Raw genomic sequence first — 24,395 nt, forward strand, 5'->3', positions numbered from 1 at the left:
TAACTCGGGCCCGTCTCCACATTCCTGCTGTAGCTCTTCTATCTCTACAGAGTGTCAGGGATTTTAGGAGCAGCCACAGCAAGCACAGCAGAGCAGGGATCAGAATTCATCTTTCCTTTTTACTAAGGCCTCTAAGCTTCCAAAGGACAGCAGAGTCTCTTAGTGGGACCAGAAGATTCTAGAGGAAGGTAAAACTTTCAGTTCATAGTCCCTAACAACATACCAAGCCCTATTATATGCTGGTGTGGGTTAAAAGCATTCAGTATTCATATTCATACAGATACAGTTTATATCTTTATTTTTTATGTGTATGAGTGTTTTGCCTGCATGTATATAAGTGCATTGTAGAAGTGGTTCTGATGCTGTCCTGTTCCCCAATTGGTTTTTGATCTGTCAGTAAAGAAGCCATGGGCCAATTGCTGGTCGGAAGAAATAGGTGGTACTTCCAGGTCCCTGGAGGCAAGAGACAAGGGAGAAGAGAAGAGTTTGCCATGTTTTGGAAAGAGAAAAACCAAGCAGCCATGTGAGGTCTTGGAAGGAGGGAGGAGTGATGGCCTGTGGCCGCTCCTATAGGTAGGTGTTGTGTAGTGTTTAGCAGGGATTAGATGTATCTGAGCTACTAAAGTTTAGGGCAGGTGGAAGATACAGAGATAAGAATATGAATAAGGGTACACTTTCCCAGGCAGGAGATAATAGAGCCCAGCAATTGTGTCCAAAGGCAAGTTGATGTTTTTGTTTTTGTTTTTGTTTTTGTTTTTGTTTTTGTTTTCGAGGCAGGGTTTCTCTGTATAGCCCTGGCTGTCCTGGAACTCACTCTGTAGACCAGACTGGCCTCAAACTCAGAAATCCTTCTGCCTCTGCCTCCCAAGTGCTGGAATTAAAGGTGTGAGCCACCACGCCCAGCTCCAAAGGCAAGTTGAAATTGAACAACTTTTATTGGTGGATTCTGGGTCAGGATTGTAGTGCACCCCATTCCAGGGGCTTAGGCGGGGTAGCAAAAGCTACATGCAACAGTGTACTACTTGCATACAGTGCCCTCAGAGGTCAGAATTGGGCATCAGATAACTTGGATCTAGAATTATTGACAGTTGTTAGCTGCCCTGTGGATGCTGGGAACAAGGTTCTCTGAACCAGTCTTTCCACATCTAAGGCTCAGATGGTACAATGATTTAAAAGAAAGTTCCCTGGGGATATACCATGAAAAAACAGACACTTCTGTAGCCGATGTGAAATACAACTTTCTAATTGGAAGATAGATAACAACGAGGGTGTTCCTTAACTTACAGGGGACACACAACAACAACAACAATAACATTTACTTGCAAAAACATTTTGTGGCAATATGAGAGGATGGGTCGCCAAGCATAGAAATTACAACTACCCATGTTGGCTTTGACTGTCATCAGGTAACTGAAACATTATATTTTATTTTTAAGTGCCTGAGAGCCCACAGCTATTTATAATACCACATCCTTAAAAATTTGAAAGGGAGATGAATTTTAAAACATACACATTTACATATGTAGGCAGAAACACACACACACACAAAATCAGATGCCTTTCAACATAACTCAGAGACCCATAACTCTCGGGTTTCACAATCCCACCCAACACCCAGAAAAAAATCCAGGCGCCTTCTCCAGCCTTCTCCAAAAGATGGTGGGAGGCTGGGTAGGTAGCCAAGAAACAAAGAAACCTAAACTCAGCACTTGGCACACAATTAAGGAGCAGAGAATTTTAAATGCATTGTTTCTGGCTCTAAATATATCTACATTTATTACCAATTTGGGATCAGAAACTACATTTAGTTCTGCCGTGACCACACGCTAAAAATATTAAGCAGAGTATTGCCTAGGAAACGGCAGCCCCATTCCAGAACTACCTCTGCCACGTTCCCAGGACTAGCTTTCCTGGGCTTTGCTCAGATACTCATTTTAGTAGAATTGTCACTATTTAGCCTAAGTCTCCATGCATCTTAGAAGACAAGGATGGCAGTGTAATCACAGCACCTAGAAGACTGGGCAGGAGGATGTCTGAAGTCAGAGCAGACTATATAGTGAGTTCTAGTCAAGACTATTTCAAAAAAGATGAGGGAAGAAGGTAATGGGGTGAATATGAACAAAATACAGTATTACATGTATGGAAATGCCATAAGACCAGTTATTTATGTATAATACATGCTCATGTAAAGTCTGAAACACTGAGAGTGACTAAAGGGGGTAGGGGGAGTGAGCCCATAATCCCACAAACAGGAAGAGGACAAGTGGAAGCTCCAAGCCTGCCTCAGAAACACAGCAGGGGCCTGAGAGAGAGACAGAGACACAGAGACAGACAGACAGACAGTCAGAGATGGACAGAAACAGAGAGAGACAGAGACAGAAAGGAAGGAGAAGGGAAGGGAAGGAGAAGGAGAAGGAGAAGAAGAAGGAGAAGGAGAAGGAGAAGGAGAAGGAGAAGGAGAAGGAGAAGGAGAAGGAGAAGGAGAAGGAGAAGGAGAAGGGAAGGGAAGGGAAGGGAAGAAAGGGAAGGAGGAAGAGAAGAAAAAAGGAAAGGAAAGGAAAAGTCTCTTCAAGGTTTCCAGTTAGCATTAACTGTCAACTTGGCACAACCTAGAATCACTTGGAAAAGGTCTAAGTTAACCATCTTTTATCAGTTTGTCTGTTATTGTCTTGGTTGTTGGGCACATCTGTTATTGTCCTGATTGTTAACTTAAGTGGGAAGGCTACCATGGCCAGAACCATTCCCTGGGCAGGTAGTCTTGGGCTCTATGAGGAAGAAAGATAAGTAAGCCAGAGAACAAGGCAGTAGGCAGCATTCTTCCATAGTTTATGCTGTGCTTCCTTGCCAGTGAAAGAGTTCCTGGATTGGAGGAAATGCTGTGTGGAATAACACGCAGTCTTGCTTTCAAGGTTCTTGACCTGATTCCGCTTGATATGATGGACTGTGACCTGGAAGTGTAGGATAAAACTCTTTCCTCCCCTAAGTTGCTTTTAGCTAAAGTATTTCAGCACGGCAACTGAAAGGAAACTAGAACCTTGGCCTCTCTTGGGTAGTCAAGTTCTTCGTCACAGGCTGTCACAGCTGAAATCCATCTGACTGGCTAATTCACAAGGGTTAGAAATAACTGTCTGCCCAGCCTAGCCCTTGTATCCTCAAGGTCCAACACTGTCTGGCACTCAAAAAAAAAAAAAAAAAAAAAAATCTGTTGATTGAGTAAAAGCAAAAACATTTTAAAAAAATCATAGGATACCAAATGATTAGCCATTTAAAAAATTGTTTAGAGGGCTGGAAAGACAGCTCAGCAGTTAATATCACTGGCTACTGTTCCAGAGGACTTGGGTTCAATTCCAAATACCCACATGGTAGTTCACAACTCTCTGTAACTCCTGTCATAGTGATCTGATGCCCTCTTCTGGCATCAATGGGCAGCAGCACAGACATGGTACACAGATATACATGCAGGCAAAACACCTAAACACATCTATTTGGATCAATAAAAACGGGTAAGGAAAATATTACTGAGAAGATAGAAATAGAAGGATCACTGAAAGTTCAAAGCCAGCTAGAGCTACATAGTGAGACCCTGTCACTATGCACCCCTTCTCAAAATAGAGTAGAAGAAGCATATATATGAATTACTCATTTAAACAAAATATGTGTGGCTACACCTATGATCATATATAAACCTAAAATTATAAAAAGCAGTGCTCAACAGAGTCTTTTATCCTAAAACGTTAACTACTCAAGAAACATTTAAATGAGCTCCCTCTCAATGATCTCTTGGTGACTCCTTAGGCCTGCTCAGCAAGTCCAAGATCAGACCATCCACTTATCAGTGCAAGGAATATACAACACATAGAGAAAGCTACACCTTCACCCTACTTGTCAGGGCAGCCTTCAGTGTGAGTTTAACGGATCAGTGTGACTGGCTCCCGGGAAAAGTGGTCAAGAAAGAACTGTCAAGGCAAAGTATGAAAAAGTTGACCTGACTCAGCTTCAAAGCCAGAGCTTCAAATAGGGAGTGCGAGACAAAGGATGCCAAGACCTCATAGACAGCAGAGCAATTGTTAAGAGTGACAGCAGTGGGCGGGACATGGCTGAGTGAGTGAAGTGCTTGACATGAAACCATGTACTTGAGTTTAAATTCTCAGAACCCACATTAAAACAAAACAAAAAACCAGCTGGACATGGTAGCACATATGTCTATGGCTCTAGTACTCCTGTGTGCGATGGGCGATAAAAACAGGAAAATCCTAGGAAACATATGGGTCAGTGAGCCTGAATGACATGTGCGTGGAGGGGGTGCTCACAGATACACACACATACATCATACATAGACAAAGGATGGTTTAAATAGAAAAAGGTAGCACGCTCAAATCCTTCTCACACTCTTCCAAAAAGCATAAGAGGCTGGGCAGTGGTGGCACACGCCTTTAATTCCAACACTTGGGAGGCAGAGCAAGTGGATTTCTGAGTTCGAGGCTAGCCTGGTCTACAAAGTGAGTTCCAGGACAGCCAGAGCTACACAGAGAAACCCTGTCTTGAAAAAACCAACCAACCAACCAAACAAACAAACAAACAAACAGCATAAGAGAACACTTCCTTATCCATTAGTCTATGAGATCAACCTAACCCTAATATAAAGAGACCAGACAAAGATGACATAAGATAATTAGAGGCCCCTACCTAGGCATATAGATGTAAAAATACTGAACATACCATTAGTAAACCATACTTAACAGCATATTAAGAAGCTTCTACAACATGATCAAATCATATTTGTCCTGGGAAGCTTAACCAACGTGGGAAACATATGATCATCTCAACTGATAAAGGAAAATTGTTTAACAAAAACCCAAAACCTTTCGTGGTACCTGAACAAAGTAAATCAGGATAGAGTGGAACTTCACCAAATAATGAGGAACGTACATGAAAAACCTATATGGAATGTGGTATTCCTTGGTAAAGACTAAGATCCTTCAGCTAAAATCAGGCACAAGATATCTGCTTTGATCACTTCTAAAAAGCACTAACAGCCAGTGTGACTGGAAGGAAGCCATCTAAAACAAAAGGGAGAGGAAAATGTATCTCTATGGAAGATATCATCATCTTATGTGTTCAAAAAAAAAAAAAACCTAGAGAATCAACCAAGATTCTGCTAGAGTTCTTATAGGATGATGATGATGAAGAAGAAGAAGAAGAAGAGGAGGAGGAGGAGGAGGAAGAAGAAGAAGAGGAGAAGAGGAGGAGGAGAAGTAGTTACCAAAAAGGAAAGAAGATGGGGCCAGAGATGGCTTGGTGGCTAAGAGCATGCACTGCTCTTGCAGGGGGTCCATATTCCGTTGCCAGCACTAACAGCAACCAGCTCACCACTGCCTGGAGTCCCAGCTTTGAAGGACCCCCAAGACCTCCACAGACACTGCACTCACTGACCCACATAGACACGTGCAGGAATACATCATTTAAATTTTTTTAAATAAAAAAAAACTGAAAGGGGCAAAAGTAATGTCACTTAGAATATCACCAAAAACAATAAAATGCTTAGAAATTAATTAACAAAGGTGAAAGACTACATACTAAAAACTATAAAACATTGCTAAAGAAATTTTAAAATACCTAAACAAACAGAAAGACATCTTGGGGTGGATTAAAAGATTTAACACTGTCAAAGTGACAATTCCAAAAAAAAAGAAAAAAGAAAAAAGAAAGAAAAAGAAAAAACAAGCAATTCCACCCAAAACAATGCACAAATTCAATGCAACTCTTCTCAAATTCTTGGCGGCATTTTTTATGGAAACAAGAAAAAATCATAAAATTCACATGGGATTTTAGAGAACCCTAAATACTCAAAACAATCCTAAAAAAGAACAAAGTAGGAGAAAAAAGTTGAATTTACAAGTTCCTACTTCAAAATGTACTACAAAGTCGATTTTAAAAAAGGAAGAACTAACATATAAACATATAAAGCAGTGGGAATGGACTGTGAGGACAGAATACAACTATCCATAAGCAACTGACTTTTAAAAAAATATTATTTACCTCTGTGTGTGTGTGTGTGTGTGTGTGTGTGCGTGCGTGCATGTAGGTTATTTCAATTTAGAATATGTTTTTTAATGCAGAAAAGTTTTTGAAGATACATAGATGAAGATGTATACATATTATTTGTAAATTTTATCTTCAAAACTCTTCTGCATCAAAAAACATATTCTAGATTGGGGAAAAAACAAAACAAAACAAAAAAGTTTAGGGATATAGTTTAGTTGGTAAAGTGCTTCCTTAGCATGTGCAAGGCCAGGGCTCTCAGATGCCCAGCACTGGGGAGAAAAGATTTCAGATCGAATCTGATAAGATAACATCAGAGTACTGAAGAGATGGCTCTGCAGTTAGGGGGACTGACTGCTCTTCCTAGACCCAAGTTGAAATCCCAGCACCCACATGGCAGCTCACTACTGTAACTCCAAGATTTGATACTCTCACACATGCAGGCAAAACACTGATACACATAAAAACATTTTAAGTAATTTTTAAAAAAAAGAATATCAGAATACATAATATAACCCAACAACAGAAAGACAAACACAATTTGAAAATGAGAACTTAAACTTTGAACTTGTGATCGTTAGCGACTACCCTCTGAGTGACAGGAATAAAGCCCTCAAATCAAAGCTCACCCTAAAGCTTAGGTTCTGCTAGGGCTGAAGGAGAGCATGATACTAAAAGTCCTCCCAGACTCAGAGTTTATTTCCAACTATCCAAATGGCCTCATTGCAACCCTGATTGGCACAGCAAGAGCTCCTCCATTAACAATTCACTGCATCAGCACTACAGAGGGGAGCAATCAGCATGGGAAACCGCTGAATTATGTCAGCAGCTGTAAACTGAACCTGCATTTGTCCAGTGTCTAGGACAACTACAGTAACCAAATGTGAGTTCAAGAAACAGTATTAAAAACACCAACAAGCTCGGGCAGTGATGGCGCACGCCTCTAATCCCAGCACTTGGGAGGCAGAGGCAGGTGGATCTCTGAGTTCGAGGCCAGCCTGGTCTACAGAGTGAGTTCCAGGACAGCCAGGGCTATACAGAGAAACCCTGTCTCAAAACAAAACAAAACAAAACACCAAAAAACAAAAACCACCAACAAAGTGTTAATTAAATATCTGTTTCATATGAAGAGTGTAACAGTTTCACTTCAAGCACCCCCTGGTCTACTAATTACTTAAGAGCACTGGATGACAGTAGGAAGCACACTGCTCTGAGAGGTCATTCAAAGGCCCCTACTTTAGCAAGGTATGGCAGGAGAAAGATGCATATCCCTGGGAAAGAGTTGCTCAGGTTTTCTTCTAGAGCCTCCTAATGAGGTGGTTTCTCTTTACAGGCTTCCTGGTCTCCACAGAAGAGCAAGAACATGACCAACAAATACATTCTTAGCATGGGAAAGAACCAAAGGCAGCTACAACTTTTTTTTTAAGTGTAGTTTTTTTTTTAAAGTACACATAAACCCAAGAGAGTTATTTTTCCCATCTGGTATCTGTTCTTAGGAATGGTATATCAAGAAACATTCATGCATGTGAATAAGGGTTTATGACAGCAGGTAGGGTCAAGGGGCCTTGCAAGATGCCACCAACCAAATCCCAGCCTGCCAGGCATCATCAGCCTGCAACTGACAGAGGTACAGCTAGCCAACAGCAGCATCCAAGACAGGAACTTGCAAAGGGATTCTGGGTTCCAATGAGTGAGCTTGTGATGGAGATGCCAGCAGGACCTGTAAATCTCTCTTGCCACAGTAAGCTCAGGGATGGCTCACCAGCTAGACTTCTCCCTGAACCAGATCAGCTAAATGAGAACAACACGCCACCAACCTGTTCAAAGCATATCCCAGAACCAGTCCACTCTACCAGTGGCTTTAGGCAGAGTATATCTGGCTAAAAACCAGAAATCATTTAAAGCCTATAGTTGAGGTGTGCCATAACCCAACCCCAGGGAGTCATAAATAAGACAACATCTTGGGTTTTAGTTTATGTACATAGGTGTTTTGACGGCGTGTATGGTTGTGTACCACATGTGTGCCTTGGTGCTTGTGGAAGAAGGAAGAATGAGTCAGACCCACTGGAACTGGAGTTACAGATGGTTGTTGAGCCCCCATGTAGGTGCTAGAAATCAAGCCTGTTTGTCTGCCAGAGTGCTCTTAACCAGTGTTCTTAACCACCGAGCCATCTCTCCAGACCTAAGATAACATAATTTTAAGAACAACAAGGATATGAGAGATGCTAGTCCTTTCCTTGTCTCAGTATTATAACAAGTACCTCAGTTCATTATAGTTTCCTTACACAACAACTTCCTCAGTCTTGGTTGACCTTACTTTGTCTCTGTTGCTCAGTCTCTCCCTATGCCTTCCTCTATTTTGCCTAAGAGCTTGTCAGATGAGAAGCAATTCTTCACAATTATTCCACTCTGCCTCTCACCACTCAGACTCTTCTTGTGGTGATTCTCAAACTAACAGCAGCAGCAGCCTCTGTTAATGCCTAGAGAAAATACTAACTTCAAGAAGTCTGATTAATACTACAGGCTTTCACCATGAAAAGCAACCTCTCCCATAAACAACCCGTAAAGACATAAGCCCTGGCTTCAGAAAAGCCAGATGTTTAGCTTGTAATTCACGGAAATGTGGAAAGCATCCAAAAAGCACAAAGAAGTATTATGCCCACACAGCACTGACATACAGCCTACTTACTACCCGAGGCTTACACCCACACAAAAGCCAGATAAGTAGTTAACAGGCCAATCCTAAAAACATACTTTTGCAAATTGTTCACCCTCCCAAATAGCACTATAAAACCAATAAAAATTCATACATTATGAAAAAATAAAAATTGGAACATTCATATCCAGTTGTTACTTCAACACATTCAACTGGAAGATAATACATCCTTTCATATGGATTTGTCAAGGCCTGCAACACCCTAAATATGTACCAGGTGCCAAGGATGTACAGAATAAACAAACAGAGATATTTTACCCTAGAAGGTCCCAGAAGGACAAAGGACACACTAAGTTAGAGTCCTGCCAAAGATAGCTTTCAGGCAAGAGTGCAAACATTGTATAGGGTCATAGAGGGCTTACTGGAAGAAGTAGTAAGCTTGGAAGATTGAAAGTGGAAAACAGGGGCTGGTGAGATGGCTCAGCAGGTAAGAGCACTGACTACTCTTCTGAAGGTCCTGAGTTCAAATCCCAGCAACTACATGGTGGCTCACAGCCACCTATAATGAAATCTGACACCCTCTTCTGGTGCGCCTGAAAAACTTATTTATAATAATAAATAAATCTTTGGGCCAGAGCAAACAGGGATAAATCTTTGAGCCTGAGCAAGCAGGGTTGACTGGAGCAGAGGTGCTAAAAAATTCAATTCCCAACAACCACATGAAGGCTCACAACAGTGTACTCATATACATAAAATAAATAAATCTTGAAAGAAAGGAAGAAAGAAAGAAAGAAAGAAAGAAAGAAAGAAAGAAAGAAAGAAAGAAAGAAAGAAAGAGGAAAACAAGTTAGCCAAAAGACAATGAAGGGACAGCTCAAATAGAGGCCACAGTCCTTTTTGAAGACTTGGAGACCCAAAACTAGGTGTATGCATTTATTTCAACAAATATACGCTGGAGCAAAGAGCTGATGAACAATGAACATAACATACAAGGACCTTCTTTTCCATACAGATCTAAGTTCTGAACACATAACTATTTGTGCTGTCCTAGCAAATCTCTGGAATCTCTTTACAAAATTGTCTTAAAGGAGAAAAAGGGGGAGAGAATGAAGCTTGCCATCTAGATAAGTGGTTCAATATAGTTTGTAAACTCTGCTCATGAACTATTCCTTAGTCTTGTAACTCAGCGGTAAACAGAATTTGGACTTCAATCACATGACCTATCCACAGAGACATAACGCAGTGAATAATTTGAACATCAAAGCAACATGAGATTTTCAACATAACCTTCATGCTGCCTCAACCTGAAGGATAATCCTACCATAGTCTCTTGTTTGTTTCACACTCAAGTCCCAAACTGATCCCGTTCTTCACTCTACATGCCTTATCCTTCACTCTACATGCCTTATCCTTCCATGGAGCTGTCCGATAAGTCAGAAACACAAGAGCCCTGTGTTCCAACTTTCCCTTTCCTACTGATAGTCAACTACTCTCAGCTTATTTACCAAGCATTCCAATTCTCCATGCTCCTGTTTAAATCTCTAATTGCTGGAAGCCGTTCTCACGTTCTAAGAGAGGGCAACTCCTAGAGGCTTTGATAGGTCAGACTCAGGCAGAATGCCACAGTGAGGAAGCAGGAATCACGCAGCTTTTACTTGCTCAACCCAGGGGTTACTGGAATAACCAACATCTACTCTCCTGAACTCTTTAAATAGCTCTTAATAAAACTCACTTTTTTCTTCAGATTAAAAAAAAAGCACTCACAGCCCATTGAACAGCAACAGATACCAGTGGCTTCGGGGAAGATCTGGCCCTGCGTGGATTCTTTAGAAATGTCACTGCCTTAAGAGCCCAAAACCTAAAAATGAGGCCTATGGTGACAGAATTCAAATCCTAAGCAAAGAAAGCTTGGCTTGACACATTCGCCCTTCGCTGGCCAGAGAGACAGGTTCCTAGGCTAGCCACTGAGCTGGAGTCTCCATTCCCACGTCATCCTCCATCCTGCACTGCCAGAAGGAGAAGCAGTAGGTGGAACCAACCACATCTGCCAAAGCAGACGGAGAAGGCAATCTTGCTGCAACTGTTCTCCAAAACAAATACAAAGTACAGGGGAGACCCAATCAGTCGCTCAGCCTCAACCCACTGGAAATGTTTCCTTCACCCTATTTCTTGAAATTGACCCTCATAGCACTTAGAGGGAATAAACACAGAATGAGCAAACCCTTGAGGAAAATGAACAAATAGCAGAGTGAGGGACCAGGAGGAGGAGCAGCAGGAAGGAGAGGAAGGAGCTCCTAACCACACAACCTTCCATGCATCCAGTGCCTCTGAACACATCGGCATAGGATGCCGGCAGCACACACGTGTGCCCAGACTGAAAGGAGAAGAGCAGAGAAAAAGGAGCACTCTCTTTGGTCTCCCTGGCTTGGCAGCTTTCCAAATGTTTCTTTAAAAGTGTCTCCTGTCTTCCTGACATTAAACCATGCCTAACAGCAGACAGCAAATAAAAACTTCACTTTTTAACGTACCTAGAACTTCAGGGCCTTACGATTTCTTTTCTAAGGAAAGCCTCGTCCTTCATCTCCTTGATTAAAAATTGATTTCATTTGGCTTTCACTAGGTAGGTACAAGGCAGAAACAAAGATTCTCAGAGATAACTTGCCCAACAACAGGACTGTGCTGAGCCCCAGTGACTGCACAGTTGGGTCTCAACCCACTACCGATGAAAGAAAATTAAAAAGCTCACAACACGAAGCTTAAGCTCCAGCCAGAAGGAATTATCTTCCCACAAGCGTCTCTGTTGGATTTTTGGTTAATAGAAAAAAACTTTTTTAAAGGGAAGGGAAAGAAACCCCAAGGATATTTAACATGAAACTTAGAAATTCTATATTTTTCAAACTCCCTTGCAGGGAGAAAAGGCAGAGAGGTCTTTATTTCTCAGTCCTACTTTTCAAGACTTCTTCTGTTGATATGACATTGTTGTAAAATTTTTCAATTTGTGGAGAGCGTGGCTGAGGAATTTTAAGCTGCTGTCTGTGCAGGCGCTCTGCAGTGAGATGAGGTTTGAGCAGTTGCTTTCCAACATGGAACAGCAAGCTCAGCAGCACTGCCTTGGGCGACCAGGCTGAGATCAAACACCAGGCCCTCCATTCTGTGGAAGGCCAGTCTACTAACCCAGACTCCCACACACAGGTGAGGATCTGGAAAAAACAGGTAGCCTTCATTACTCTGTCAAAGGATCCTGGGGTACAAAGATAAGCAAATGAACACTCCTTGATTACTCAATAGTCACTGCATAAATTTGACCCTATCTCCTGCCTTATTAAAAACCTATATTTTTCTATGAACCTCAAAATACAGACTGTGGGGGCTGGAGAGATGGCTCCACAGTTAAGAGAACCAGCTGCTCTTCCAGAGGTCCTGCGTTCAGTTCCGTGAAGGCTATTCTTGGTTGTCAACTTGAATATATATATATATATATATATATATATATATATATATATATATATATATAGTCGTGTGTGTGTGTGTGTGTGTGTATGTGTGTGGGTGTGTGTGTGTGTATATATATATATATAATTAACTAATGAGTGGCCTTTGCTTAATTTGAGTGGGGAGATTCCTTTTTAATCTGGATCTTTGAGGAGATGGGAAGACTTGCCTCGAATCCTGGCCATGCCTGCTACCTATACATGCAACTGGAAGAAGGAATCTTTGCTCTTTCTCTGTTTGCGTTTACCTCACTATAAGCCCACTCCTTCCCTGGCACTGGAGCCTACTTCTTCAGGATTCTGGAGTATGCTGAAGACCAACTGAGATATCCAGCCTCATGGACTGAACAACTACTGGATTCTTGGACTTTCCATTCATTGGCAACCATTGTGAGATTAGCTGGACTATAGCCTGTAAGCCATTCTAATAAATCTCCTTCCTAATATGGAGATTCATTCTATAAATTCTGTTACCCTAGAGAATGTTGACTAATACACACAGACCCAATTCTACACTCCAACCCTGCACCACCCAACCCTAATCAAGTCTGCAGCTTTGTCTTCCTGCCCTTATACAGCCTTTTCTCCACTGCTCTGACACCCTGTCTCCTGCCACCAAGCTTTTGCATGTGCCGCTCCTGTTGCTTAGAGTGCCATGTCCTCCTAGCCTGCACCTAACAAATGCCTGTTCAGTTTGAAAGGCATTTCCTCCATGCTTCTCCAACCCTCTCCTCTGGAGGAGAGTCCGTGCTGTCAGAGCACCTGCCTTTGCCTCAGTGTAGTGCATTGCTTTTTCAGCTGGCCTTCTCCCTAGTAGACTGTGAGGTTCCTAAGGATGGAAACCCACACTCATTCTGTATTTAACACTGAATATACCTAACAGTCTTGACTACCTTGGCAACTGACACAAAAGAAATACCAGTCTTATTTCTCTATTCTGTCTTGATTCACTTCCCAAAGCCAATTATGTACATGCTGCTGCCATCACCACCATCATATCACCACCATCATGACACCACCATCATCATCATCACCATCATCATCATCATTACCACAACTACCACCACCACCCAAGCCTCACATATCAGTGTCCTTAATGGACAAGAGACCCAGACTTTAAATTTAAACATGTTCACCAGCAGTCTGTGCAGTACTTGCTAAGCAATGAACACGGTATTCAATAAGTAATATAGAGACTGGGGCCCCTCTCCTGCCTTTTAGAAGACAAAAAGAACATTTACAAGAATATTAGTCAGGGCCAGGCAGTGATGGAACACGCCTTTAATCCCAGTACATGGTAGGCTGAAGCAGGCAGATTTCTGAGTTCGAGGCCAGCCTGGTCTACAGAATGAGTTCCAGGACAGCCAGGGCTACACAGAGAAACCTTGTCTCTAAGAAAACAAACAAACAAAAACAAATACTTACGACATAGTACCAGAAGGACTATTATAATAGACAGACTACAGGATGGAGAAGGCACAACAGAAGTGCCCTGATAACTAAGCCAGTCTTCTCATCCACCCCAAGCTAGCTGTTCCTATCTCTCTCTCCATTTTTACAGACAGAAATCCTCCCAGAATCTCCCCAAACATCCCACAGTCTCAAACCCAGATGACTTTCCACTGGGTTTCCATTTGTTCTCGATTAATTCAGGTTCGTTTTAGTATCTGCTTTGTTACTCTCTTCAGTTCCTTTCTCGGGCACCTTTCAGGGATCTCCCTGCTTCTTCCCTATCATAAGCCAGCCTGCCCATCAAGAGTCTTAGATGATCACTTGATGTTTATTTTAAAATCTGCATTTATACAGAATGCTGATGTAGCTCAGTTGGTAAAGCACTGCTTAGCATGTGTGAAGTCCTGAGTTCAATATCCAGCACTGCACAAATCAAGTATGGTGTGATACACCTGTAACCCCAGCACTCGGGAAGCAGGAAGGGGAGGATTAGTTCAAGGTTATCAATAACTACATACCCAATTCAAGAACAGCCTCAGCGAGAGATTCTGACTTTTAAAAAATATCTGCATTTATACAGAACATGAGTTATAATCCTATCTATAATGAAGAATGTACACAGAGGGGGCAAAATATCAGGAAAAATTAAAAGTGCAACAAGCCACCCTCCACACAGCCTTTTCCCTACTGCTTCCTTTGGTTCCTTCTCACTATCAACTTGACACAACCTAGAATCACTAGGGAATAGTTTAAACTGAGGAATTGTCTAGATCTGTTTCACCTGTGAGCATGTCTGTGGAAGACTGTCTTGATTACTAGCTGATATAGGAAGACTCAGGCCACTGTGGGTAGTACCATTCCCTTTGCAGGAGGTCTAAAGCAGAACACAGGCAGCACTGGTACATGTATTTCTCTATGCTCTTGGCCATGGATATGATGGGACTAGCTGCTTCACTGAGTTCCTGCCTGGACCTCTCCTCAGTGATCTACAGTAGGTAACCTGGAATTATAAACCAAATAAACCCCTCAGTTGCTTTCTGGTAGGCTAGTCCATCATACAAAAGAAATAAAATTAGAACAATAGCCCTCAAGTGGATGTCCTCAGCTCTGTTATATTCCAGGGAGATTTAGCACACATATACCCATTCACTAGCATCTAGGCATTGGTCCTCTGGGCCTGTCCTGGATCTCCGAATGCTAAAGTTGCTCTATATAGCTACCCATTCATTTAAATCAATATGAACCTCTATGAACCAAGAATCATGTTCCCTATAACAACCTGCTCAATGCCCTCTACATAAACATGTATGGTCAATGTTTATGATTGAATCATGGTAAGAAGATCAAATAATCCTCTCCTGTTCAGGAATTCCAATACAACAACAACAAATTCTCCAGTGTAGCATAAGGTCGGGGCCTGCCTTTCCCACTTCAAGCTCCTTAAATCAATTTAGTCCATACCAGAGAGACCTTTACTCACGTAAGGAGGTGCTGACACAGTCTTTCCACCAGCACGCCGAGAGAGAAACCAGTGTTGTAAAACACCCTTTTAATGAAGGAACTTACAGCCTGTTAGTATAGATTGAGGGGCAAATTTCTCAAGGAACCAGAAATAAATGGAAGGGAATAAAAGAACAGAAATTAATGAACGCTGTAATTATCCCCTGAAGCTGAAAATCAGAACAATTCTCACTAGAAGACAAGTATGAAAAACAAGATAGGATGCTTCTGGGATACATTCATGAAACAGCAGGTAACAGAACAGATAAAACATGTTTGCAATAACTCACCAGGGACAGCTACCTTTTGGCTAATAGCTATCAGGCACTGAATACCACTGTAAAAAATTATATTCTTCCTTTCTTTATTATGGAGTTACAATTATCCATGGGAAAGCAGCACATGGCCATTTTGAATGATAACTAGGAATAATTTTATATCCCTGCTTATTCTTAAATATCTAGGCAAAAGTAGATAACTTTTTAAAAGTCAGATTATACCTCCCTATCTCAGATTTTCTTCTGAAACAAGAAACTACCATGACTGGTATCATAAATAACAAACATTTATTTTCTCAACATTCTGGAGGCTGGAAGTTTAATATATGGGTTGGAAACAATTCAGTTTCTGGTAGAAGACCTCATCCTAGCTTGTAGAAAGAGAGCTGTCTTTTTACAATGTCCTAATACAAGAAGGAACCAAGGAATCTATTCTGAATAAAACTTCCATTTTTGAATAGGGGTCAAATAAAGTTTCAAGTTCCCAAGACCTCCCTGGGTAACTGACATCCTGGTTGGCAAATAGAGATATGGATGCTGGGTAAGTTGTTCTGTCACAGTTATTCAACCAATCAGAACAACCAACCAGAACAAGATAAATGTACCACAAAGTCATGTTCCTAAGGAAGTCTCCTATCCCTAAATCCTGATTGGTGGGATAACTTGGCACAGATGTTTGGGGTTTTGGAGTTTAAATACTCTAACATTCTGGCTCAGGGTTGCAGTTCAGCTCCCAGTCTGTTCTGCAGCCCTGATCCATCAGTTTTGGCCCAAGTATAGTAAATTATAGTAAATTTTTGTCATCTGCTTAAATAGCTACCAAGATGGGGCTGGAGAGATGGCTCAGTAGTTAAGAGCACTGACTACTCTTCCAGAGGTCCTGAGTTCAATTTCCAGCAACCACATGGTGGCTCACAACCATCTGTAATAGGAATCCAATGCCCTCTTCTGGTGTATCTGAAGACAGCGACAGTGTACTCACATACACAAAATAGTTAATTAATTAATTAATTAATTAAAAGAGAGAGAGAGAGAAACTCAAAAAAAAACCTATCAAGATGAATGTTCAAAGACCAGTCAGCTCCCAAGTGTGTGCTGCTGTTGTTCCTGACCGCCTCACTCAAATAAAGATCTTGCTTTGTGTGGAATCCTGTGCCTGCTTGGGTTGTTTTGGATTTTCAGTCCCTAACACTATCATGGCCTTTCCCAAATGTATGCACAGAAAACACGAAAGAAAAAACACAAGAACAAGTGTGAGTAAGTGAGTGAGTGAGTGTAAGCAAGCTCACTGGTGTCTTTTCTTACCTGAACACTAATCCTACGGAATCAAGGTCATACCCTTTCTCCAACCAAACCCAGAGCCGGGACGAGGCTTGTAATGCATGGCTTGGAGGGACATATTCAGACTATAACACACTCTGAAAGAACAGCACACATTCCAAGAAAGAAAGAAGGGAGCCTGGGAAGAAGTAACCTTGGAAACATCTGCTTACAATGGGAGTGACCAGGAGGGTGATGGCAAGAACAAGTCTGATGACAATCATTTTAATATATTTTCTATGTATGTATATATGCATGTATGTATGCATGTATGTGTGTATGTGTGTACTTCATGACAGGGTTTTTCTGTGTAGTTCTGGCTATCCTGCAACTCGCTCTGTAGACCAGGCTGGCCTCAAACTCAGAGATCCTGAGTTTGACACCTGCCTCTGTCTCCTGAACGATGAGATCACACCACTGTCCAACTTTTAAAGACAGTGTCTTGCTATGTAGCTTAGGCTAGCTGCAAACTCTCAAACAAGTGATCCTCTTGCTTCACCCTCTGTCCTAGTTTGCTTTACTGTTGTTGTGATAAACAATGAATGACCAAAACCAAGTTGGGAGATGAAGGGGCTTATTTTATCTATGCTTTATCATGGAGGGAAGCCAATGCAGGAACTGAGGGCAGGAACCAGAGGCAGGAACTGAAGCAGAGACCTCAGAGGTCCCTGGTACACTTCTTGTTGTGCAGGCTGCATTCTTTTACAACCCAAGACCACCTCTCTAGAGACAGTACTGCCTACAGTTCACTGGATTCTCCCAAAGCAACCATTAGTCTGGAAGATGCTCTACAGACCAATGTAATGGAGGCAATTCCCTCAGCTGAGAGTCCCTCTTCCTAGGAAACTAGTTTGTCACTCTGACAGAACTAACCAGTACACCTTCTTGATTGCAGGGATTACAGGTGTGTCCTACCATGCCTAGAATAAATATTCTTGAGTTTTGAGAGGAGACAGAATTGTTTTGTAAGCTATTTTTCTTCTTATAGTGTAGAGTTAATTTGGGGGCTGGAGAGATGGCTCAGAGGTTAAGAGCACCGGTTGCTCTCCCAGAGGTCCTGAGTTCAATCCCCAGCAACCACATGGTGACTCACAATCATCTACAATAGGATCTGATGCCCTTTCCTGGCATACAGTATACATGTAGAATACATAAAAATAAATAAATAAAATAATATGGGGGCTGGTGAGATGGCTCAGTGGGTAAGAGCACCCGACTGCTCTTCCGAAGGTCCAGAGTTCAAATCCCAGCAACCACATGGTGGCTCACAACCATCTGCAACAAGATCTGACTCCCTCTTCTGGAGTGTCTGAAGACAGCTACAGTGTACTTACATATATTAATAAAATAAATCTTAAAAAAAAACAGCAAATAGTTGTATCTTTTAAAAATATATATATATGGTTAATTTCATTGTGTTTATTTAGTTTGTGTGGCAGGCTATAAAAGTTAGATCCTATCTCAGAAAAAATAAAATAAATAGGGCCAGCAAGATGGCATGGTGGGTAAAGGTGACGGCTGGTGGGTAAAGGTGCTGTCAGTCAAGCCTGATAGCCTGATTTCCACCCCTAGAACCCATATGGTAGAAGAAAATACACCTCACACTGTCCCCTTATCTCTACATTGTGCACTGGCCTGAGGAGGAGATGGGTTTGCCCAGGTCCCCTGTTCCTGTGCATAATGAGAGAAAAGGAACCCAGCATCCTCTCCGCCTCAGGAACCCCAGAGAACTCCACTGTAGTTTAGAAGCTGCGATTTCTGACTAAAGCAACTCTGGTGGGATCCAAAGGCTTTCCTATTCTCCAAGACAATCCCACAGTCCTCAGCGGTGAGACCCAGATTCCTTAACAGACCTTGCTGTGGAAAAGTCCTCTCCTAGCCACCAGGGATCTCTGGCCAGGCAACTGTTCATGGGATCTGAAAGCCTAGATGGGACAGCCTTAGCCTGCTCAAGCACTGTTCCCAGCTGTACACAATCTACACACCCTACAGCATCTACCCCCTTAATCTATGGTTTCTCTTCCTCATCTCTTCAACTGCCAGCTCCACAGCCCCACAAGACACCAGACTGAGCCCAACAGTTCCATCTCCAGAGAAGACCTCCTATCGCCCAAAGTCCTCAATGCCCTTAAAATTCCTGGCCATGTAACACAGACCTTCTAATAAAATACCTCAGATATGTTTCTCTTTGCATAGCACCCCAGAGTCCCAGTCAGATTAATGAGTGACAGATAGGACTAATGTGTCATCCCTGCACAGCTCAAAAGGCTACTGAAGAAAAAAAACTGCAACTAACTACCTGAGACTGGGCCTGTTGCTTCATCAGAGAGAGAAATGTGACAAGATGCCATAACTGACTGTTGCTGGGTTAAGTACTAGAATTGGAGGGAGACAGTGGGAGGTGAATACATGGATATGCTTAAGATATATTGCTGCATTAAAAAAATTATTGAAAGTCCAGAAAGAAACAAGTCCTTATCCAGAATCCTACAAGATAAGCTGCTCCAAACAGCAAACCCACCAGAAACCAGCGGCTTGGTTCCAGTCAACCCAGAAGCAGCAGGATGACATAACAACCCTGTCAATGAAATCAACAGCACCCTTTACCACAGAGCTGCCTCTCTCCAAGCCCAACCTCCATCCAGAACAAACCACCAGCCAGCCAGGACTTCCCTCATTTGCATAGTGGAAATGTGCGAGGGTGAGGGATTTCCCAAAGTCTAGCTAAAACAAAGGAATTTCAAAATACCTCTGGGCGCTCCCCAGCCTACTGTCTCAGGCAGGTGCTTCTTCTGTTCCTGCCGGGCCTGCTTCATTCTTGTGGTACACTCAATAAATTACTTTCTTCTAAAAGAGAAGAAAAAGAAAGCGGCAGAGCAAGAATTGAGGAAGTCTAGGAAGATGGTGACAATGAAGACAAAGCAAAGCATAGATTCAAAGATGCCTGTGAAGATTTAGAGTGCTGTGGCCTGTAGCCAAGAAACGCTGGTGGCAATCAGGAACAGAAAGAAGCAAGGGTCAGGATCTGCCCTAAGCCTCCAAAAGCACAGCAATGCCAACACCTGGTTTCAGGCTAGTAGCAGCCATTTCTTCTGAGGAAATAGATCTCGGCTGCCACAGCAGCCACAGGAATCTAGAACAAGTGGTTAGTAAAGCGGGGCACCGATCCTGGGTCCTGGTACTCCAAGCTTGCGCTCTCGGGCACTGTGTGTTGCTCTTTTCCTGCAAACAGCCTTCCCAAATCAGATTCTCCACCTGTGAGTGTCTCTGCCAAGAACAGAAGCAGCCAGGACTCACAGCTCTTCCTGCAGAGGAGCCTCCTCTTTCTTCCACACCACAGCAAACACTTAGCAGTGACTGAGCAACTTGCTGGCGTGCTCATGAGTACATACAGAGCATCCAACATCCTCACGAGAAAGCACTGCACCTGCCTAACAAAGGGTCTCATCTAACTTACTGTGGGCACTCAACTGTCACCCACACCCAGGAGCTCCTAGCTGTGATGTTCCACTCCATCTAGTCTACAGTTTGTTCTTCTCCACAGATTGGGGATGAGGCAATATCAGCCCCAGGCAGTTCACCTTCCCTTCTGCTCCAAAAGAGATTGCTGTTGAACAATTTGAGACACTAAGGATCACTAGGTGGCACCTCTCTGGAAGCTTTCAGGTTAAATACCAGGACTGAGTAGAATGGCACAGAGGTGCCTCAAGTTAACCCACTCTGGAATTAACAAGCAAGTTAATAAACACAAAGTGTCAGGACAAAGTTATAAAATCCTAAAATACATTTTTGAACTAATTTTGACAAGTATAGTTCAGCTTTAATTATTTATAACACTTCAAAGTAAAACCATGCATGGTATTGTACACGTATAATCCCAATACTTGGGAGGCAGAGGCAATAAATAAATAAATAAGTGAAGGTCACAACCATCCTAGGGTACAGGAGGCCCTGTGTTGCAGATAGCCCTGGGGCTAATTATATTTGATGTTAATTCCATTCTCCTGTGAGTGCTTGTGAACTAGGAATGAGTCAGCACTCAGGTGATTTCCTATAAACCTGCTTCCCACCTTAATTTATAAAATAAAGGAGAGCTGATGATTGGGCAGATAAAGGGAAAGTGGAGTGGAAGGTTGAGGGAGAGAAGGAGAAAATGGGAGAGGGAGAGGATGCAGAGGAGGAAGAAGAAAAAGCAGAGCAGAAGCACATGACCTGGAGAAACTGCAAGTTCTAAGGGGTCTCATAGATGGAGAAGATGGTAGTGTAGCAGTAGATCTGCCCAATCTAGGCACATACCATGTATTCATATTAATTGAGCATCCAACATTGCCAGGGCATATTTGGGTTGGAGATTTACCGAAACAACTGTCCACCAAATCTTTGTATTTAATATTTTTGAGACAGTTCCATGTATTAGGCTGACCTCAAATTAGCTATGTCTCTGAAGCTGGTCTTGAATCCTCCTGCCTCTGCCTCTCAAGTGTTGGGATTAGAGATGTGCGCCAACACAGCCAAATATATCAAACTGCCTGCTGGAGGAACTGAGGGGTGGGGCTTACTACTCTAACGTGCAAAGACCTTGGACAAATCCACGCATCTTTGGTTTGACTCTCTAAAGTGTTCCAAGTCTCAGAAACTTCTAATAATTATCCAGAAAATTTCCTCCACTCCTCACAAAGAATCATCCAGGAAATACTTAATCTCTAAAAACTTTGGGGGAAACAAGTGAACTAGGCTTGCCCCCTTCCTGATGATCAGTCTGCAATACCTAGACACAGTCTCCCCAGCATCTCCCAGCTGAGCCTCACAGGCTGTTACCAGTCAGATTCTTGTTCTACCACAAGAAAATAGGAGACAGTCCTCAAGTCCAAGTGAGAAAACCAAAAAAAAAAAAAAAAAAAAAAAAAATTAAACTAAAAAGGCAGGAATAAGAGAACAAAGTTCAAAATCCTGTTTATTATGTATTAGGAGGTTCTGGGGTTTTAAGCTTCTTATTAAACATTCTGGCTTCACATTCATTTTCTTTGCTTAGTCCTAATTACGGCTTGAGCTCTTTTCAAATGGGTCCCCAAAGATGTTGAAAAAATTAACTGAAAGGTCAACTTGTTCCATGGGAACTGCAAGGAGCCTCCCTGACATCTTGCTCTGAAATGATATTTTGTAACTTCATAGGCTAATACACCAAATTAATCAAGGTAAAGAGCTCATGTTTCCCCTGGTAGCAGGCTCACCAGGCTAGAGGGGCAGAAGAAGGACTGCTCTAGCGGGGCAGGGATGAACCACCCCCATTCAGCAGCACTTGAATAACAACTGTGTGGGAACACAAGCCTCTAGTCTCAGCACTTGGGAGACAGAAGCAGGAAGAGCTGTGAGTCTGAGGCTAACCTGGTCTACTGTAACAGGTTCTAGGCCAGCCAGGGCTACAATAGTGAGACCCTATCTCAAAAAATAATAATTTTTAAACTAGCTCCTAAATTCTAGCTCTAAATTCTACCCAGATCAGTCTGCAATACCTAGACACAGTCTCCCCAGCATCCCCAGAACTATACCATCAGAATTCCAAAGCCACATGCCACTCTAGGATGCTGGACAGTGAGGAACTAGGGCAGCAAAGCAAGGGGACACAGAAAAAAATGTGAAGCAAAAAATAAAATAAATAAAATAAAAAAATAGGCCCGGAAGTCCTGCTGCTTCTCTTGCCAGCAGCTGACAAGGAAGTCCTGAGTCAAGTTTCTGAAAGGTTAAGACCATGAAAGGGAATATTAAAATAAATCGAGAGAAAAGCAGAAAGAGATCAGAGAAGGAGGGTCTGACTCTACCAGGTTTGCAATTTGTCTGCTTTCAGAGCTGAGGTTCTAAGTACTAGATTTTTTTTTTTTTTTTTTTTTTTGAGGTTTATTTTAAGAGCTTTGAGGCCTCTCGGGGGAGAAAAAGTCACTAATTCTATCTTCCGGAGTCTCTGGATTCTGTGGCAAAGGAAGGCGCTGACATGAGGATGGGCTCCCTCTGACAGAGGGGTCTGCCTCAGAACCTGGTTACATGCCTGCATGTGTGAGCACATGTGTAACAGACATTCGAGAGCTGTTCCCACAGCAGGCCATGGAAACACAGGAGAGATGTGGGTGCAGAACCTGCGGCAGAGCTCAGAAGCCTGGCCACCAAATCCTTGTGAAGACAAAGCTGCAACCACAGGGGAGTTCTCACCTGAGAGTTAATCTGAGAACAGGGAACCGATGCAGCCCAGACAAAGGTATGCAACTGTTCCTTCTAATACAATAACAACCTTCTTGAGTTCTTTATATATATTGGATATTAGTCCCCTATCTGATTTAGGATAGGCAAAGATCCTTTCCCACTCTGTTGGTGGCCTTTTTGTCTTATTGACAGTGTCTTTTGCCTTACAGAAGCTTTGCAATTTTATGAGGTCCCATTACAATAACAAAACAGTGATCCAATTAAAAAAACAAACCAACAAAAAAGAGAAAAATAGAAAGCTTGATTTGATATCACCAAAATCCGGGCTGCTATCGCCCTGAAGGTGTAAAGCACCTTCAGTTTGGAGACACAGAGCCCTAGTTCGTCCAAATGGGGTGGGAGATGCATCTTCCCCACCCCAACCACCTCTCTACAATCATTGAAGGAAAAACAAAAACAAAACACAGTATAACCTCTGTAGTGGGAAAGATGGAACAAAATATATTACCTAAAACCCTGTCAGAGGACAACTGTGAAAATTTCTGAAAAACAACACTTTGCTCAAAAACTGCAGCAACAACAGGGGACAGGAAATAGGGTCAGTGGGGAAGGATGAAAGGAATTGGGACCACTTAGCTTAGAAAAGACAGGAGAGGGCAAAAGAATTAAGAGGAGACTTAATAATGACTTCTAAGTCCAGAGAAGGTTGCCACTCTACGTAACACCCACCGTCTGGCTCCAGAACCTCCAAAAACTGTCTTGCTGACGTCTAGTTGACATTCTTCCATTAAAAGGAAAAGAGGAAGCATGGTTAAACATGAACATTTGGAGAAATTAAATATAAATCGAAAGTTATTCCAGACAAAGCATGGTTAGTGTGATGGTTTGTATATCCTTGGACCAGGGAGTGGCACCATCTGAAGGTGTGGCCTTGTTGGAATAGGTGTGACCTAGTTGGAATGGGTGTGTCACTGTGGGTGTGGGTATAAGATCCTCACCCTGGTTGCCTAGAAGTCAGTCTTCCACTAGCAGCCTTTGGATGAAGACATAGAACTCTCAGCTCCTCCTGCACCATGCCTGCCTGGATACTGCCATGCTCCCACCTTGATGATAATGGACTGAACCTCTGAACCTGTAAGCCAGCCCCAATTAAATGTTGTTTTTTTATAAGACTTGCCTTGGTCATGGTGTCTGTTCACAGCAGTAAAACCCTAACTAAGACAGTAACAACAGCTAGTGAGAAAACTGACTGCAGAGTCGGGGCACCAGTGGCCAAGTGCCCTTGGTCAGCCTTGAGGCCTTCAAGGAGAGGGAGGGAAAAGAGGAGGAAATGGACCAGAGGGCTGTTGTTCACTTGAGACATAGATAAGCCAGCATCTAAAGCAGGTGAGAGGAGAAGGCATGCTTGGCAGGTGGCAGCAACAGTAGAACTTGGTGGCTGCTTACCCAGACCTGCCATGG

At 42.5% G+C, this 24,395-nt stretch overlaps 1 protein-coding gene across 6 annotated transcripts in view; it reads right to left on the minus strand.

Moving 5' to 3' along the window:
• The window catches only part of Sil1 (endoplasmic reticulum chaperone SIL1 homolog (S. cerevisiae)), a 232,995-nt gene that overhangs the window by 181,962 nt on the left and 26,638 nt on the right, over positions 1 to 24,395 (minus strand). The window contains exon 2 of one of the 6 annotated variants that reach the window (XM_030250634.1): positions 19,489 to 19,586. The exons of 4 other annotated variants lie outside the window; for them this stretch is intronic. The gene's annotated coding sequence lies outside the window, so the exon portion shown is untranslated. Of the gene's footprint in view, positions 1 to 19,488; positions 21,596 to 24,395 lie in introns of those variants that run through there. One more of the 6 variants, NM_001360814.1, reaches the window with a different exon arrangement.

Source organism: Mus musculus, chromosome 18 (assembly GCF_000001635.26).
Source record: "Mus musculus strain C57BL/6J chromosome 18, GRCm38.p6 C57BL/6J".
NCBI lineage: Eukaryota > Metazoa > Chordata > Mammalia > Rodentia > Muridae > Mus > Mus musculus.